The sequence below is a fragment of the Hyperolius riggenbachi genome, chromosome 6 (genome assembly GCF_040937935.1).
Source record: "Hyperolius riggenbachi isolate aHypRig1 chromosome 6, aHypRig1.pri, whole genome shotgun sequence".
NCBI classification, from domain to species: Eukaryota; Metazoa; Chordata; class Amphibia; order Anura; family Hyperoliidae; genus Hyperolius; species Hyperolius riggenbachi.
The window spans coordinates 317,075,508-317,091,752 of record NC_090651.1 but is presented as its reverse complement, the minus strand read 5'-3'; the positions used below and the strand labels follow the sequence as shown (position 1 = coordinate 317,091,752).

The 16,245-nt window shown below is 47.8% G+C and overlaps 1 protein-coding gene across 1 annotated transcript in view; it reads right to left on the bottom strand.

The window, feature by feature from the left end:
* LOC137522865 (galactoside alpha-(1,2)-fucosyltransferase 2-like) overlaps positions 1 to 14,519 on the bottom strand; it is a 158,133-nt gene extending 143,614 nt beyond the window's left edge. Inside the window, exon 1 of the mRNA XM_068243005.1 lies at positions 14,310 to 14,519. The gene's annotated coding sequence lies outside the window, so the exon portion shown is untranslated. The remainder of the gene's footprint in view (positions 1 to 14,309) is intronic.
* Positions 14,520 to 16,245: the final 1,726 nt, after the last annotated feature.

Here is a 16,245-nt window from a genome sequence, read left to right as displayed (position 1 = left end):
GTCACTCACTCACTAGCTAAAGGGCCTCCCTGTCACTCACTCACTAGCTAAAGGGCCTCCCTGTCACTCACTCACTAGCTAAAGGGGCTCCCTGTCACTCACTAGCTAAATGGGCCCCCTGTCACACTCACTCACTCCCTAAAGGGGCTCCCTGTCACTCACTCACTAGCTAAAGGGGCTCCCTGTCACTCACTCACCAGCTAAAGGTTCTCCCTGTCACTCACTCACTAGCTGAAGGGGCTCCCTGTCACTCACTCACTCCCTAAAGGGGCTCCCTGTCACTCACTCACTCACTCACTCACTCACTCCCTAAAGGGCCTCCCTGTCACTCACTCACTAGCTAAAGGGGCTCCCTGTCACTCACTCACTCCCTAAAGGGGCTCCCTGTCACTCACTCACTCCCTAAAGGGGCTCCCTGTCACTCACTCACTCCCTAAAGGGGCTCCCTGTCACTCGCTCACTAGCTAAAGGGGCTCCCTGTCACTCACTCACTCCCTAAAGGGGCTCCCTGTCACTCACTCACTACCTAAAAGGGCTCCATGTCACTCACTACCTAACCTGGGGGTCCCTGTCAGAATCCAGGTGAGAGGTGTCTACCATAATAAGGGGGCATTATGCCTATTTATGTGAAATGCTGTCTATTTATGTGCCTCATGTCTGCTGAATTTGTCTTGTTGGGGGCCTAATGATTGAATTTTTACTTGTTGGGGGCCTCATGATTTGTTGGGAACCTCATTGCCTCAAGATTGCTGAATTTGTCTTGTTGGGGGCCTCATGATTTGTTGGGGACCTCATGATTTGTTGGGGCCTCATGATTGCTGAATTTGTCTTGTTGGGGGTCTCACGATTGCTGAATTTATCTTGTTGGGGGCCTCATGATTGCTGAATTTGTCTTGTTGGGGGTCACATGATTGCTAACTGCGAGACTATGGGAAAAGCTGAATCATTACCATATGAGACAATAGCATTAAACCTACTTTTTTAGTTTTTTTAAACAGAAAATAAAACTGGGAGGTTCTAAAAAAATGATGGAGCACTTCCTCCTTCCGGCTTGAAGGAGGAAGTGCTCGATATCGAGGCTTGCAACGCGTCCATTCGGAAACTTGCACCTCGTTGAAACGCTGGGCGGAGAGCGGCGGTCTGGGTAATTAACCCCGCCGCATCTAGCCGCTCAGCTGTGGCAATTAGAGCTAACTTGAATCACGAGTATCCACCGTGGTTATTCGTGATTAATTTGTGGACAGCAAGCCTCCAACTAGCTCTGCCAACATGTAATGGCTACGCACATTTCTCAGTTTGGGGGGGGGGGGGGGCCCGGACTGATGATTTGTGAGGGGCCCCAAAATTTCTGATGGCGGCCCTGCCTGTGCAAAGAAAACAGACATTTCCCGCATTTAAAAGACAGTTTTCCCTTTGAAACTTTAAAATCGATTTTCTCAAAAACTATAAGCTCTTTTTGCTAAAAAAATGTTTCCTCTTGTACCCACTCCCAAGGTGCACATACCCTGTAAATTTGGGGTATGTAGCATGTAAGGAGGCTTTACAAAGCACAAAAGTTCGGGTCCCCATTGACTTCCATTATGTTCGGAGTTCGGGTCGAACACCCGAACATCGCGGCCATGTTCGGCCTGTTCGGCCCGAACCCGAACATCTAGATGTTCGCCCAACACTAGCGCCAGACAGAAGGATGTGACGTCACGTCACTGCTAGGCAGGGCCGCGCCTGGGCGGGTGCATTGCACAGGCGCCGGCCTCTGACAGGCGCCGGCGGGTCTCCAGTCCTAACTTATCTCCCCGGGATGAGGATCTCCCCACTCCATTCCCAGCGACACACTGCGGGGCGGGTGGCTGTGCCTGACGTCACATGTAGACGTCGGCGCAGCCCAATGGGGAAACAGGCAGCCCACTTGACCTCACGTCACGCTTGACGGGGGGAGGAGCCACAGCCTCAGCGTGTGAGACTACCGCGCCCGCCCGCCCGACCCGACCCGTGGTGTGTGCGTGGACAGAGCCAGAGTAGAGTCTAGAGAGACTCACTCTGAGAGAGCTACTAGCAGTGCCAGCACAGACACAGTGAGTGCCCGCAGCCCGGTCCGCTCCTCCTAATGCCGCCCGCCACCGTGGTCACAGTCAGCTGCAGCCGCCTGCCTGTCTGCCTGCCTATATCCTCCTACCTCCTCCACCCAGACCCAGCCAGAGGTGAGTGAATTGCTGTGCTGCCAATAAGATTGCATTTGTGGGGAAATCTGGGTGCCATTAAGATTGCATTTGTGGGGAAATCTGGCTGCCATTAAGATTGCATTTGTGGGGAAATCTGGCTGCCATTAAGGTTGCATTTGTGGGGAAAATCTGTTGCCATTAAGGTTGCATTTGTGTGGGGAAATCTGGCCGCCATTAAGATTGCATTTGTGGGGAAATCTGGCTGACATTAAGATTGCATTTGTGGGGAAAAGCTGTTGCCATTAAGATTGCATTTGTGGGGAAATCTGGCTGCCATTAAGATTGCATTTGTGGGGAAAAGCTGTTGCCATTAAGGTTGCATTTGTGTGGGGAAATCTGGCTGCCATTAAGGTTGCATTTGTGGGGAAATCTGACTGCCATTAAGTCTTAATGGCAGCAGATTTCCTCACAAAGGCAATCTTAATGGCAGCAGATTTCCCCACAAAGGCAATCTTAATGGCAGCAGATTTCCCCACAAAGGCAATCTTATTGGCAGCAGCCGATTTCCCCACAAAGGCAATCTTATTGGCAGCAGTCGATTTCCCCACAAAGGCAATCTTATTGGCAGCAGTCGATTTCCCCACAAATTGTGGGGGAATTGACTGCTGCCAATAAGATTGCCTTTGTGGGTAAATCTGCAGGACATGGGTGTGGTTATGTGGTTGGGTGCGGTTAATTTAACCACTCCCATAGGCGCCAGAGAAAATCTTGCACCCAGGTGCCAGGCACCCCAGGCTCACCCCTGCTGCTAGGAGCCGGTGACGCGCGGACACGGTGCAGCAAGACTGAGGCAGGAGGAGCTGTGCACACCAGCATTTGAAAAAAAATAAAAATGGTGAGTTGGTTTCAAGAAGCCTTTTGACATGATTTCACTTAGCAGCTCTGATTTTGGGGAAGGGGGGCATATTTTTGGACTCTCGAACTGGGTGAAATTTAGCCTACAAACTGCCCTGTTACATACCTGATATTTAACTCTTTCAGGCAGAGAAAGAAAATAAGGACCACCGCATAGTGTTGGTGTGCTAGGCACTGTACATACACATCTATCTCATCATGTCACATGTCACTTCGGGTATACTTTAAGATCTAACATTATTTGAAGTTGGAAACATTTGGCGTATATCCTAATATTTGGTACACACGTGTACATTGTACACGTCAGATGAAACTCGGCCGAGGGGTGACCGATAATGACCCCCTAAGCCAAGAATCCAGCAGGTGTATGGCAGCTCCTTCCTCACCGTTCAGGCCAGGGGATCACTTCAGCCAAGCGATGGGAGATAACATTGTTCTTCCCCCCCCCCCCCCCTCCCGGCATACAGAAAAATATGCTGCTCACATGTATGCGGACAGGCCTTTAGAAACTGTTTCTAAAGGCCTTCGGGTGCCAAAAATTGACCTGGCTTGCCGCTAAACAGGCACCTCCGTGCACTGAAATGTACCCTCTTTGCTTGCTTGCCGCTAATCCTGCGCCTGAGGGCGCCAAAATTTACCTTCTTGGACTCATTATAAAAGCCAAGATGTTTGGCATTGAAGGCAAATTTTGGCACCTGATAGCGACTGCCACTTTGCGCCCAAATTTCCCTTTTTTGCTGCTAATTGCGGGTTTTACAATAAGCGCTTTTGGTGTTGCCATTTTTTCCATAAGGGCGTCTATCCCCTTTTACCTGATTCGTTCTTCATCTGTCCATGTTCACTACCAGCTAGCAAGAAAATACTCAAAATAACCTTTAAGTGCTATTTTCCGATCAGAAAATGCTTAAAGGAAACATCCAAGGACATTATAAAAAAAATCCACTTACCTGGGGCTTCCTCCAGCCCGTGGCAGCCGTCTTGTGCCCTCACCGCAGCTCCGGAGGCTCCCGGTGTCTTCTCCCCTGGCGCAGCCGACCTCGCCAGGTCAGGTTCCGGGTCGGCGTCTTCTGCGCTCCACGGCACGGGTCACGTGGTCCGGCCGACGTCATCAGGACGGTACTGCGCAGGTGCAGAACTACTGTGCCTGCGCAGTACAGTCCTGATGACGTCGGCCGGACCACGTGATCCGCGCCATGGAGCGCAGAAGAGGCCGACCCGGAACCCGACCTGGCGAGGTCAGCTGCGCCAGGAGAGAAGACCGGGAGCCTCCGGAGCTGCGGCGAGGGCACAGGATGGCTGCCACAGGCTGGAGGAAGCCCCAGGTAAGTGGATCTTTAGGTGTCATTTTAAAGAGAATATGAAAATTATCTCTTAGGAGATAATTTAGGAGAAAAAGTTAATTGCCTATGGGCCAATGTGATGTCATATCTTCAGTGTTGTCCTCTTAAAAGAGGGCGTGAAAAATGTGAGAGGTGTACTCACTTTTGTGAGATACTGTAAAGGTAGCCATACACCAGGCGACTTGCCAGCTGATCGACCAATCCGATTCGATTATAATCGAAACGTAAAAAAATGTGCCGCCAAGTGCATGCCCGACCGACAATATGACCAATTTGGGGTGAAATAGGTTGCATTAGTCGATGGCACATGCTGGAAGATGTAGGGCCGACTTGCTCGATCAGGTGCGCGGTGGTAAGGGCAAACGATATCAGAACGAGCGATGAACACTATGAAACCCCTGCTATACATTAGCTGTCTGTGGACACCACTTGTCCTCCGCTAGCTCCGCGCTTCCTTCGGTCTCTATACAGGCGCGCCCCAAGTTGTTGCCTAGTAAGGGCACGCGTGTGACATCAGACATCACACACGGCCACGTTATTAGGCAACCATGTGGCGCGCGTGTATGGAGAAAGGAGAAAGCCCAGATCCATTGGAGGACAACAGAGGCCATGGACAGGTAATGTATAGCTTGCACCGGAGGAAGGGGGGGTAGACATTAAACATTAGGGGGATAGCGCTGGCAAAGCAGCCAGATGCGGCACCCCAAGGACGATTCCTGTTCAATTTCAGTATGACCTGCGGTGTATAGGCAGCCTAAAGATCTCTCTAATCATATTCGATTAGAGAGATTTGTCTTTTGGTCGAATCTGTCAATCATCACTAGATGTATGGCTACCTTTAGGGCCCTTTCACACTGGTGTGGTGGGTCATTCTACCGCACCACACCGCTATGCTAATGAAAGCCTATGGCTGCTTTCATACAGCGTGCGGTGCCAGTCGTTTGAATGACAGTTTGGCATGTGTATGAATGATCGTTAGACTGATAGCAGCAGTTTTGACTGATCCGCTTGGGGGATCCGTGGACTAACTGTCGTTCAAACGACAGTTAGGTCTGCACATGTGTACAAAAGACTTGTTGTTTGAAAGTCTATTAGCTTGACACTAATAGACTTTCAAACAAGTCGTTTGATCAGGCATTTGATCTAGTCCATTGTTCTATCAAGTCTATTGACCAATCAAACGATATGTAAATTAGCTGTAATTGTAATTCGCATTTTAAAAGTTGTCATCTGTGTGTACAAGGAGTTTGAATGACTTTTTGTTTGAATGACAAGTTGTTCAAACGTCCGGTTTGAAGGACAATCGGGCATAAAATCAGACCTGTGTATGCACCTTAAAGGATACCCCAACTGAAATGTGACATAATGAGATAGACATGTGTATGTACAGTGCCAAGCACACAGATAACTATGCTGTGTTCCTTTTTTTCTTTCTCTGCCCGAAAGAGTAAAATATCAGGTATGTGAGTGGCTGACTCAGTCCTGACTCAGACAGGAAGTGACTACAGTGTGACCTCACTGATAAGAAATTCCCCTTTTTTACCTCTTTCTTGCTCTCAGAAGCCATTTTCTGCTAGGAAAATGTTTTATAGTTGGAATTTCTTATCAGTGAGGGTCACACTGTAGTCACTTCCTGTCTGAGTCAGGACTGAGTCAGCCACTTGCATACCTTATATTTAACTCTTTCAGGCAGAAAAATAAAAAAAGGAACACAGCCTAGTTATTTGTGTGCTAGGCACTGTACATACACATGTCTATCTCATTATGTCACATTTCAGTTGGGGTATCCTTTAAGGTCATCCGTCCTGTCAGTTTGATACTATTTAGTTGAAGTTTTAATGTGCCTTGGGAATCTGATCTGGGCTTCCAACTCCTGCCTTCCTCTATCTTCTGTAAATGTGCTGATCTGTGATTTAAGCATCCATTTGTGTTTTTATCATTATCTTTGTCGACTCTTGTTGTTATACTACAGGGTGGGCCATATATATGGATACACCTTAATAAAATGGGAATGGTTGGTGATATTAACTTCCTGTTTGTGGCACATTAGTATATGTGAGGGGGGAAACTTTTCAAGATGGGTGGTGACCATAGCGGCCATTTTGAAGTCGGCCATTTTGAATCCAACTTTTGTTTTTTTCAATAGGAAGAGGATCATGTGACAGATCAAACTTATTGGGAATTTTACAAGAAAAAACAATGGTGTGTTTGGTTTTAACGTAACTTTATTCTTTCATGAGTTATTTACAAGTTTCACTTTGTTTACAGCCATTGACATGTCGCCGAGATTAACACGTGAGGAGCGGATAGAAATAGTGTTGATGTCTGGTGAATGCAGTAACCGGGTCATTGCAGCAGAATTCAATGCAAGACACCCTATGAGATCACTCATCACCCCTGCTTCCCAGACTGGCCGGACTAGAAGCAGCAGAACACTGCAATAGTTTCTTGGGGGAGAAAAGAGCATCTTATAGTGCGAGAAATACTGTACTTACATACATTATGTGGTGGAATTGTCCAATAATCAAGTCTTTCTGGATCGAGGTACATGACTATCTCCATAGGCACTTTCCACTCAATAGGAATATTAATATACTCACAGCGCTCTTTGAAATTAGTAACGAATTTAGTAGTGACACAGAGGAAATAGCTAAGAGGAAATTAAGTAATTTCCCCTTTCTTATTTGCATATAAAACAATAGCAGAAAAGTGAGTCACAAACTCCCCCTAGTACAGTGATCTGCAAACTTGGCTCTCCAGATGTTAAGGAACTACAAGTCCCACAATGCATTTGGCTTTATGAATTATGACTATGGCTGTCACTCATGCAATGCATTGTGGGACTTGTAGTTCCGTAACAGCTGGAGAGCCAGGTTTGCAGATCACTGCCCTAGAATAACTGAATGGAAGGAAAAATGTTTTATTTAAAGGATTATAGGCAATTTTATAAACAATGCCACCCATGAACTTTCAAATCATATCATGAATTTGTATAATATATGGATTTCCAATACAGTGCAATAACTAGTTATAATTAATTGGTATAAGCTGTGGTTTAACAAATATAAAGTCATACTTTTTCAGGTGGCACGCTAGGTTTGGTTCAGACTGGCTGACTTACTTTCCGCCTATACTTTCTTCTTTTTTTTCCTTATTTTCTTTTTCTCTCTCTCTCTTTGTGCTGTTTCTGGTTGATTTTCTATTTATTTTTCTTATAGCGGTCTTGATGCTCTTTTTAGAAAGCTTATGGTGATTTTACGCTAACGGACAAGAGCGATTTTCACCTTTCAGTGCTCATCCCTTTCATTTGCCAATAGCTTAATCACTACTACTAATCACAATGAAATGATCTATATCTTGGTTTTTTTTCAACCACCAATTGGGCTTTTTGGGATTGATATTGGTTTTCAGTAATTATTATTTGCTATGCATTTTAAACGGAAAAACAAGAAAAAAAATGAATAAAATACACTTTCCCCAATTTCATCCCCTATAGTTTTAATATAAACACTGCTACTGTACATAAAAGTCACACATTTTATCTACCTATTTGTTCTGGTTATCACAAGATTTTAATTACGTCCCTAGTACAAAGTATGGGGACAATATAGTATTTGGAAATAAAGGTGTATTTTTTTCCCACTAATCTCACATGCACTCGCGGGGACGCACATGCACAGGAGCGCGCATGTACAGGAGCGCGCACAGCAGCAGCAGCACTGTCTGACTTATAAAAACGTCCAGGAGCTATTAAGAGGCTCTAGCAGGATGTTTTTATAAGTCAGCTTGTCATTAAGTGGTTAAGATCAGGGTTCTCCCCAGAGCCTTCAAGTGGGCGGGCCACCCACCAGAGATTGTCACCCGCCCGGTTGCCATTTGCCCTGGTCTGCGGCAGAATTATTTTCCTCCTCTCAGGGCCGGGCCGAGGCATAGGCTAGAGAGGCTCCAGCCTCAGGGCGCAGTGTAGGAGGGGGCGCACAATTCATTCAGCTGTCATTCCTAATTGTGTATGAAGCAGAAAGAAATAAGAAAAGGGGATACATAGCAGTGACTGCAAGCCAGATAACTAGATATTAAGGTGTTGGGGAGGTTGTGGGCCCTGTGGCCCTCTTATGGCCCATACTCACGGGCAACTTTTTTGGCCTGTCGCCAGCACACGTGAGCGTGTGCGCGACAGGCCGGCGACAGCTGGTCGCCAGGTCCCTCCGCATACACACGGCGGAGGGACCTGGCAACTGATGCGGCGGAAGCTGTCGCTGTTGCTCCTCCCCCCGCCGGAAGCCCAATGTAGTCCTATCTTGTTGCTGTTGCTAGTCCGCCTACTCACGCGGACTAGCGACAGTTGCGGTGGAGTTGCGGCGGCGACTGTCGCCAGGCGATTGAGCGGTTCAATCGCCTGGCGACATCAGCGACGAGCGACAGTTCGGGGTGCGCGCCCGTGCAACGCCGCATACTCACGGGCGACTTGTTGCAGCGACAATTGTAGCCCGTGAGTATGGGCCATAAGTCTAATAGCAATCTGTGTGTGAAAGCTGAGGTGGGAGGGATGGAGGGGCGCACTTTGGTGTCTCAGCCTTGGGTGCTGGAGGACCTTGTCCCTGCTCTGCCTCCTCTTGATTTATTACAGCGAGCAGCGGCTGTGTCTGTGTGTAGCCCGCCGGCCGCTGTCACTCAGGCACACTATCTCCGCCCTCCTCCCCAGCTCCTGTCAGTAAGTGTGGAGGGGCGGGGACAGCTCGTTACAAGCAATGGGGTGAGGACTCGGAGATGAAGTTTGGAGAAACGAGAGAGGATGTGCTGCTCGTTCAGAGGAATGTCTGTCTGTGCTCACATCATGATAGTGATGGGAATTCCGGCTCTTCTCAGAGAATTGGCTCTTCTGAATCGGCTTAAAGAGCCGGCTCTTACGGCTCTCAATCGGCTCTTCATTAAATATCACTAGACACCACTCAGAATCGGAGTAAAAGCCCCGCCCCCGTCTCCATGACAACTCCAGACTGCTTCTCTGACTGGTGCAATCCCTCCTGCTACTGCTCTGCTCCGCCCCATACAATCCTACAAGCTGCGAGAGGGGGACTACATCTCCCAGCATGCCTCAGCGCCCTTTATTACAGACCAAAGCAGGGCTGTGTGGGGCGGCTGAGGCATCGGCTCTTTTGAAACCGAGAACCGGCTCTTGTCGTTCGCAGCAAAGAGCCGGCTCTTAGAGCCGGCTCGTTCGCGAACGACCCATCACTACATCATGAAGTACGTGTGAAGCTAGTAACAGCCAGCACAGGGGCAAGGAGCTGAAGTTTGTTTGTCTTTCCTCCCCTCTTCCCCCCTCCTATGCATCATATTGCCTGCATCACCCCTCACAGTCCTCTCCACACACTTCTGTCTGCTATGGGGCTGTTCGGTAAGTCTTCCTGTGTGTCATTGCAATGACACCCAAGATAACAGCATTCAAGTCATGTTTATGGCCCCCTGGACAGCAGTGTGCACACTATGCAGTCCTCAATAGGTAAACAAGCAAGGTCTTCAAATTCACCCTGACTGAGAATGCCCCTCCCCAACAGCATCACTGTTTGAGACCCCCACCCTTCCTCTATTTGTAGCAGCCAGTGTTAACCCCTTTTCTCCCACCAGTGTGATTACACCCCCCCCAGCAGTACGTACACACACACCCTTTCACTGAGTCGCATGACCTACCCAACCCGGCTACTTTTTCATGCCACTCGGCTGGAAAAAAATTCTAGGGAGAACCCTGAAGGTAATAATAAATATATGGAAACGATGATGCAAAATTTGGCCCCGGCACAGGAACGTGCTGATGAAGCTGATCTCTCACAGCCAGGCTTTGTTCATTGAACTTGCGGATTGAAAAAAAAAAAATAAGCTTTGACAGTGAGAGTGTTATCACTCCATTCCTTAAAGGGAACCTAAACTGAGAAGGATATGGATTTTTCCTTTTAAAATAATACCCGTTGCCTGACTCTCCTGCTGATCCTGTGTCTCTAATACTATTAGCCACAGCCCCTGAACAAGCATGCAGATCAGATGCTCTGATTGAAGTCAGACTGGATTAGCTGCATCATGCTTGTTTCAGTTGTGTGATTCAGCCAACACTGTAGCCAAAGAGATCAGCAGGACTGCCAGGCAACTGGTATGGTTTAAAAGGAAACATCCATAACCCTCTCAGTTTAGGTTCCCTTTAAGTTATCACCTCTGTAGTTCTTCTCAAATGCAGTAGCTATAGGGAGGGGAGGAGCACACGCAGGTAAAATGTAGCTTTATCACTCCTACTGCCTACTCTGCCAGGAAGAATACAGCCAGACTGTAGGAGGATCCTGTGTATGGCAGCCAGGGGAAGGAGAGAGAGGGGCATACATGAAATAAAGGTGCCTGGAAAAAAGGGCAGAGGGGATTGCCTCCAGTACAAATCGGTAATTTTACCCATATTCTACTACTTTCTTCTGATAGTAAAACATAGGTAAACATTACTGATATTTTACTATGTCCTACCCCTAATACTCTCACAAAGAACCCTTCCTCTACCAATGCCTTAAACCAATACCCCCCCCCCCCCACACACACACACACACACACACGTGTCTAAGCCTTAACCTTCCCCTTCCATATAACCACGATTAGTGGCAGTAGATGGAATTTTGGCCCCCAGATATTGCAGCTATAAATAGCATGCACGTTTATGCCCGCAATTTCCAGGCACCCAAAATTTAATCCATTGCCACTAATCACCACTCTACTCAAAAACTGCCGCAAAACCGGGTTTAGTGGTAAGAAAGATTCCACTATAGTCTGCAATGATAAAAGCCATGATTGCAAAATATAGGGAAATTTGGGTGCAAAATATGGCAATAGATGGAATTTTGGGAGTCTATCCATGGCTGTGTGTGTGTGGGTGGTGTGGTGTGTGTGATGGCTCTCTCCTCCTCCCTCTGTGTACATTATTCTCTATTCAGGTGGCAAAATCTAGTAGGCAGCGCTTGGGCCACCTTGCGCCGGCCTTCACTTCGCTCTCCTTTACCCCTTCTTGGCACATACACTATCCTCCTCATCCACACATACCCATCCTCATTCGAACAGTGGCACCTGCCGCACTAATCATAATCAGAAGTGGTTATGCCTTTTATTGAGGCATGCTACGGTATCACTGTGCCAATCACTTCACTTGATCAGTAGCAGTGACATCTGATCGGCCACTGTTACGGGTCAATTGCAGTGATTGGCCCAATGACGGTGCCGTGGTAACGCCCACAGTGGCTGTGATTGGCCAGTCTGGTGCAAGTACCCCACCTGAGTGGTTGCATGTCTAAGCTTTCCCTCTGACTAGGCTTAACCAGCACGATCTCTCACTGGTGATAGGGGTTTATATGGGTTGGGGGGGGGGGGGGGGGGTAAATAGGATATGAGGTGTATATGACGGGATGTATCAGCGTTTATGGGCATGCCATTTGTGGATGTAAAATGCCCGAATCACTGTTGCACTTATCTGAAAAAATGGGGAGGATAAGAAGGGGCGACTTGGAGTGGGATGGAAAGAAGAAATCGGAACCCCCTCTGAATGGGCTCTGTTCTCCTCATATTAGTTGTTTCCCTGATAGTTACACTACTGCTTCATGCTTTCCCTCTGCTATTCCAATATGGTATCCTCCCCATATTTTATAGTATTCCCCCATAGCACAAGAGGTAATCTGATACAATTCATCAGAATAATTAGCTAGCATAATATCGCATGTAACATTGTAAGCAAATACAATTTATATGCATTCAGACAGGAAGCTGACGGAGTGAATTCACCACCTGTCAGCTGCTTTCCTGCACCAGCTGGTCACTTGTTAGTTAATAATTCCTTTTTTTGTATAGCACTTTTCTCCTGTCGGACTCAAAGCGCTTATGAGGCAGCCACTAGACAGCACTCAGTATGCTGTAGCAGTGTTAGGAAGTCTCGCCCAAAGAACTCCTTACTGAATAAGTGCTGATTTACTGAACAGGCAGAGCCGAGATTCGAGCCCAGGTCGCCTGTGTCAGAGGCAGAACCCTTAACCATTACACTATCCAGCCCTCCGTACCCGCAGGGTCGACATCAGAATTCTATGGGCCCCATACAGGGCAAACCTACTGGGCCCCCCTTACTCCCCTGTGCCTCCACATGTCAAATCCCAATCTGATAGGTGGCTTGTAGTAGCAGGTGGGTAGTGATAGGAGTATTGTAGTTGCCAGCAAGTGTGGAGAGCAGGGCCTCTGAGTACGCAGCCTCCTATAATAGAATCACAAGGGGGCGGGGCACCTGCAGGGGCAAGGCCACACCCTTATGGGGCAGAGCCACAATTCATTGTAGTCTTCCTCCTACATTGCCAAGTGTCCTTTATGCACGTGGACAGGGGAGAGGAGACATTCACCAGCTGGCATCAATGGCGTTTCACCATACAGCTCATGTGGCTGAAAGGGGCTACGCTGCAGGAATGATTGACAGCTGAGTCTCATGTGGAACTGCCACTGTTTGGGCCCGAGAATATCTTGGGGCCCCAAACAGTAGTACCTTCTGTACTGCCCTGAAGGCGGCCCACCCATAGTTACATGAGTGCGGCCGCAGGCATGCTCAGATGCCACCTGCCACGGTCCACTGCCAACGAGGTCATCCCGCCACGTGCCGCGTGTAGCATGCTGTTACAACCGCTGCAATTTGGCTGCATTTAAATTGCACACAAATTGCCCTGGCAGGTGGCAGATGGGAGACTGAACTGCTGGGCAAACGTGCAATTTTCAGACCTGAAAGAGGCCTGCAAATTCAATCAATTAGAACAACTGACCAGCATGAAAAATACATGTATGTATGTATGTATGTATATATATATATATATATATATATATATATATATATTGACTCTGGTACATCAATTCCCCCCAAAAAATCAGAAGGCATTAGAGTAGGAAAAGGGGACAGACTATCCCAGAGAGGTAAAAGAACAAAGAACAAGTTTAATGTGCAAAAGAGGGGCAAGCTAAACCCTAAGAAAATTAATAATGTCAAACCACATATAAAATGCAAATAGGAGTGCAGGAAATTAAAGGACAACTGTAAAGAGAGGGATATGGAGGCTGTCCTATTTATTTCCTTGTAAACAATACCAGTTGCCTGGCTGTCCTGCTGATCCTCTGCCTCTAATGCTTTTAGCCACAAACCCTGAACAAGCATGCAGCGGATCAGATGTTTCTGACATTGTCTGACTTGACAAGATTAGCTGCATGCTTGTTTCATGTGTGATTCAGGCACTACTGCAGCCAAATAGATCAGGAGGGCTGCCAGGCACTGGCGTAACAATAGGGGAAGCAGCCCCTGCCCAGGGGCCCGCTCATGGCCGTTTGGGGGGGACAGGAGGGGTTGCAGCATGAGGGGAGAGCTTTGCACATCAGCGGGGAGGGGGGAAAGTCTCCCCCCCCCCCTCACCTTGGCCTCTCCCCTCTGCACTCCCCCTCCAGCATCTATCGAAGTGTCAGTAGTTAAAACAGGAAGTAATGTGAAGCCCTTGCAGATCAGACACCTCCGGTGGTAAATGGAGGTAATTATAGCTGCTGCCACCGCTACTGACACTTAGATGCAGAGGGGATAGCCTAAGGTGAGGGAGGGGGGGGGGAACTTTCCCCCCTCCCCGCTGATGTGAAAAGCTCTCCCCTCATGCTGCGACCCCTCCTACCCCTCCCCCCCCAAAACGGCCCGGGGGGCCCGCTTAAATTCTTGCAGGGGGGCCCAGGGATTTCTAGTTACGCCCCTGCTGCCAGGCAACTGGTATTGTTTAAAAGGAAATAAATATGGCAGCCTCCATATCTCTCTCGTTACAGTCATACTTTAAGACTGTGGGACAAATTAATGGAAAGAAAGATCAATTACCCAGGCTCGGTGAGAGGTAGACCAGGAACGTCAGTGCATAGAGCACACGGAAATCCCTGCTGAGTCATACATATGGTTCAGCTGGCTTCTGGATTCAGAGGGGGTCATCTGCAGAGCTTGCACAGGTTTATGCTCACCGGGGCTTTCAGATCATCAGCACAGCAGCCTCTCCTTGGAACAGAGCAGGAGGCGGAGTTAAAGAGCACCCACAACATCCCGTACAGAGGGGGAGCAGGAAACATCGGGGACTAATACAAGCAAGCAAAGACAGACAGGGAGTGGTGACTTCAGCCTCTGCTCTGCAAATGCTCAGCTTTAACCACTTCACCTCCAAGAGTTTTTCCCCTTAAAGGACACCCAAGGCTAAAATAAACTAATTGCACTGCATCCAATCATTTTATTGTTTTTGCTCAATGACATCCTCAATGAAGTATACCAGAGCTAAAATCTATGAATTAGATTCCCATTCGTTGATCTTCCCTCTAACGATCAGCGGTGAGAGTGGGAGCAAGCGGGAGCGCACGGCAGCAAGGGACGTACATCCCTGCGAGGTGAAGAGGGATTTAGCAAGGACGTAGATACTCGTCCCAGAAGTTTGCCTCAGGCAGCAAAAAGTCTAGAACCAGCCCTGATGGTTAGAATTATAAAACAACATTTTTCTTATGAAATGGTGTGACTAGGCGGGCTTTTGAGACGTGGTTAGAGGTGTAGCACAGGTGTGTCTTAATTGTCCCACTTTCTAATCCCAAAAAGTTTGGAGGTATGAGGATTTCCATTTTCAGCAGCGATTATGTATGTCAAGCCTCCAAGCCACGCATGTGCAGAATGCTCTTGGCCATGGAAGCGCAATCAAGCACACCCTCCACCAGCCAACACATGTGTAGCGCTGAGACTCGGCTGCAGTAGCAGGACAAACAGCTGAGTGAGCGAGGAGGAGGATAGCGAGGGACGCGCAAGCCGACAGGTACTGGAAGGAGGCTCAGGCAAGTAAAAGAACTATTTTTATTTTCACCTCTGGTATCCTTTAAAGTGGACCTGAATTCATGCACAGAACACAAGGAAATCAGCCCTGTATGTATTTAGAGAGTTTAGCTTACCAGCTTATCTTTGACTAATCACAACTGTAATTTGATCTCTCAGCACAGACATTTTAGCAGCTAATTTGTAAACACAGGATGTCAACCCTATGCCTGCTTCCATGAAAGCAGGAAGTAGACACTGCAAATTTATTGCAGGATTTCTATCAGCTGCAACAAATAAATGTTTTTCTTTTTAAGACTGGAAAATCATAAGTCATTGTATTTCTCTGACTGGGTTGTGTGTGCCAGTTTGGATCAGGACTGGCAGGGCCGGAGCTACCATAGGAAAAAATGAGCAATTGCCCCAGAGCCTGTAGGGGCCCCCAAGGTGTCCCTCCCCCATCTTAACTGTTGCTCCCCAGGGACTCTGCAGAGACTAAGTTGGGAGGTGATTGGGGAAGGTCAGCAGCCAGCTCAGGGGCCCAAGAGGGAAATTTGGCTGCAACAAAGGGCCTCTAATTACGCTTTTTGGTCGGGGGTGTCTGTTGGGGGGCCTCAGGCTAATTTTGCCCCATTATTACTTGAACCGGGCCTGAGGGCTGGATAACATTCTTTATATTTATGATGCTAATGAACTAAACATATATTTCTATGTGTATTATTCATGTATACTCTTATGAAGAACCAAAAGCAGAGGTTTCCTTTTTCACAACGGCCCACTAAACTTACTTCAATAATTTTAAAGGAACCGAACCCCAGTCCATCCTAAACACTGACATGGATCTGACCCCTCCAGGCCTGGAGTTTGAAACCTGTGCTCTAAGCTCCGTTTCCACTACAACAGAGAACTGACTTTTTTTCTCCACCCATTAGTAAGTGGAAAGTGAACAGCTCCGATATTATACATACTGCGGATC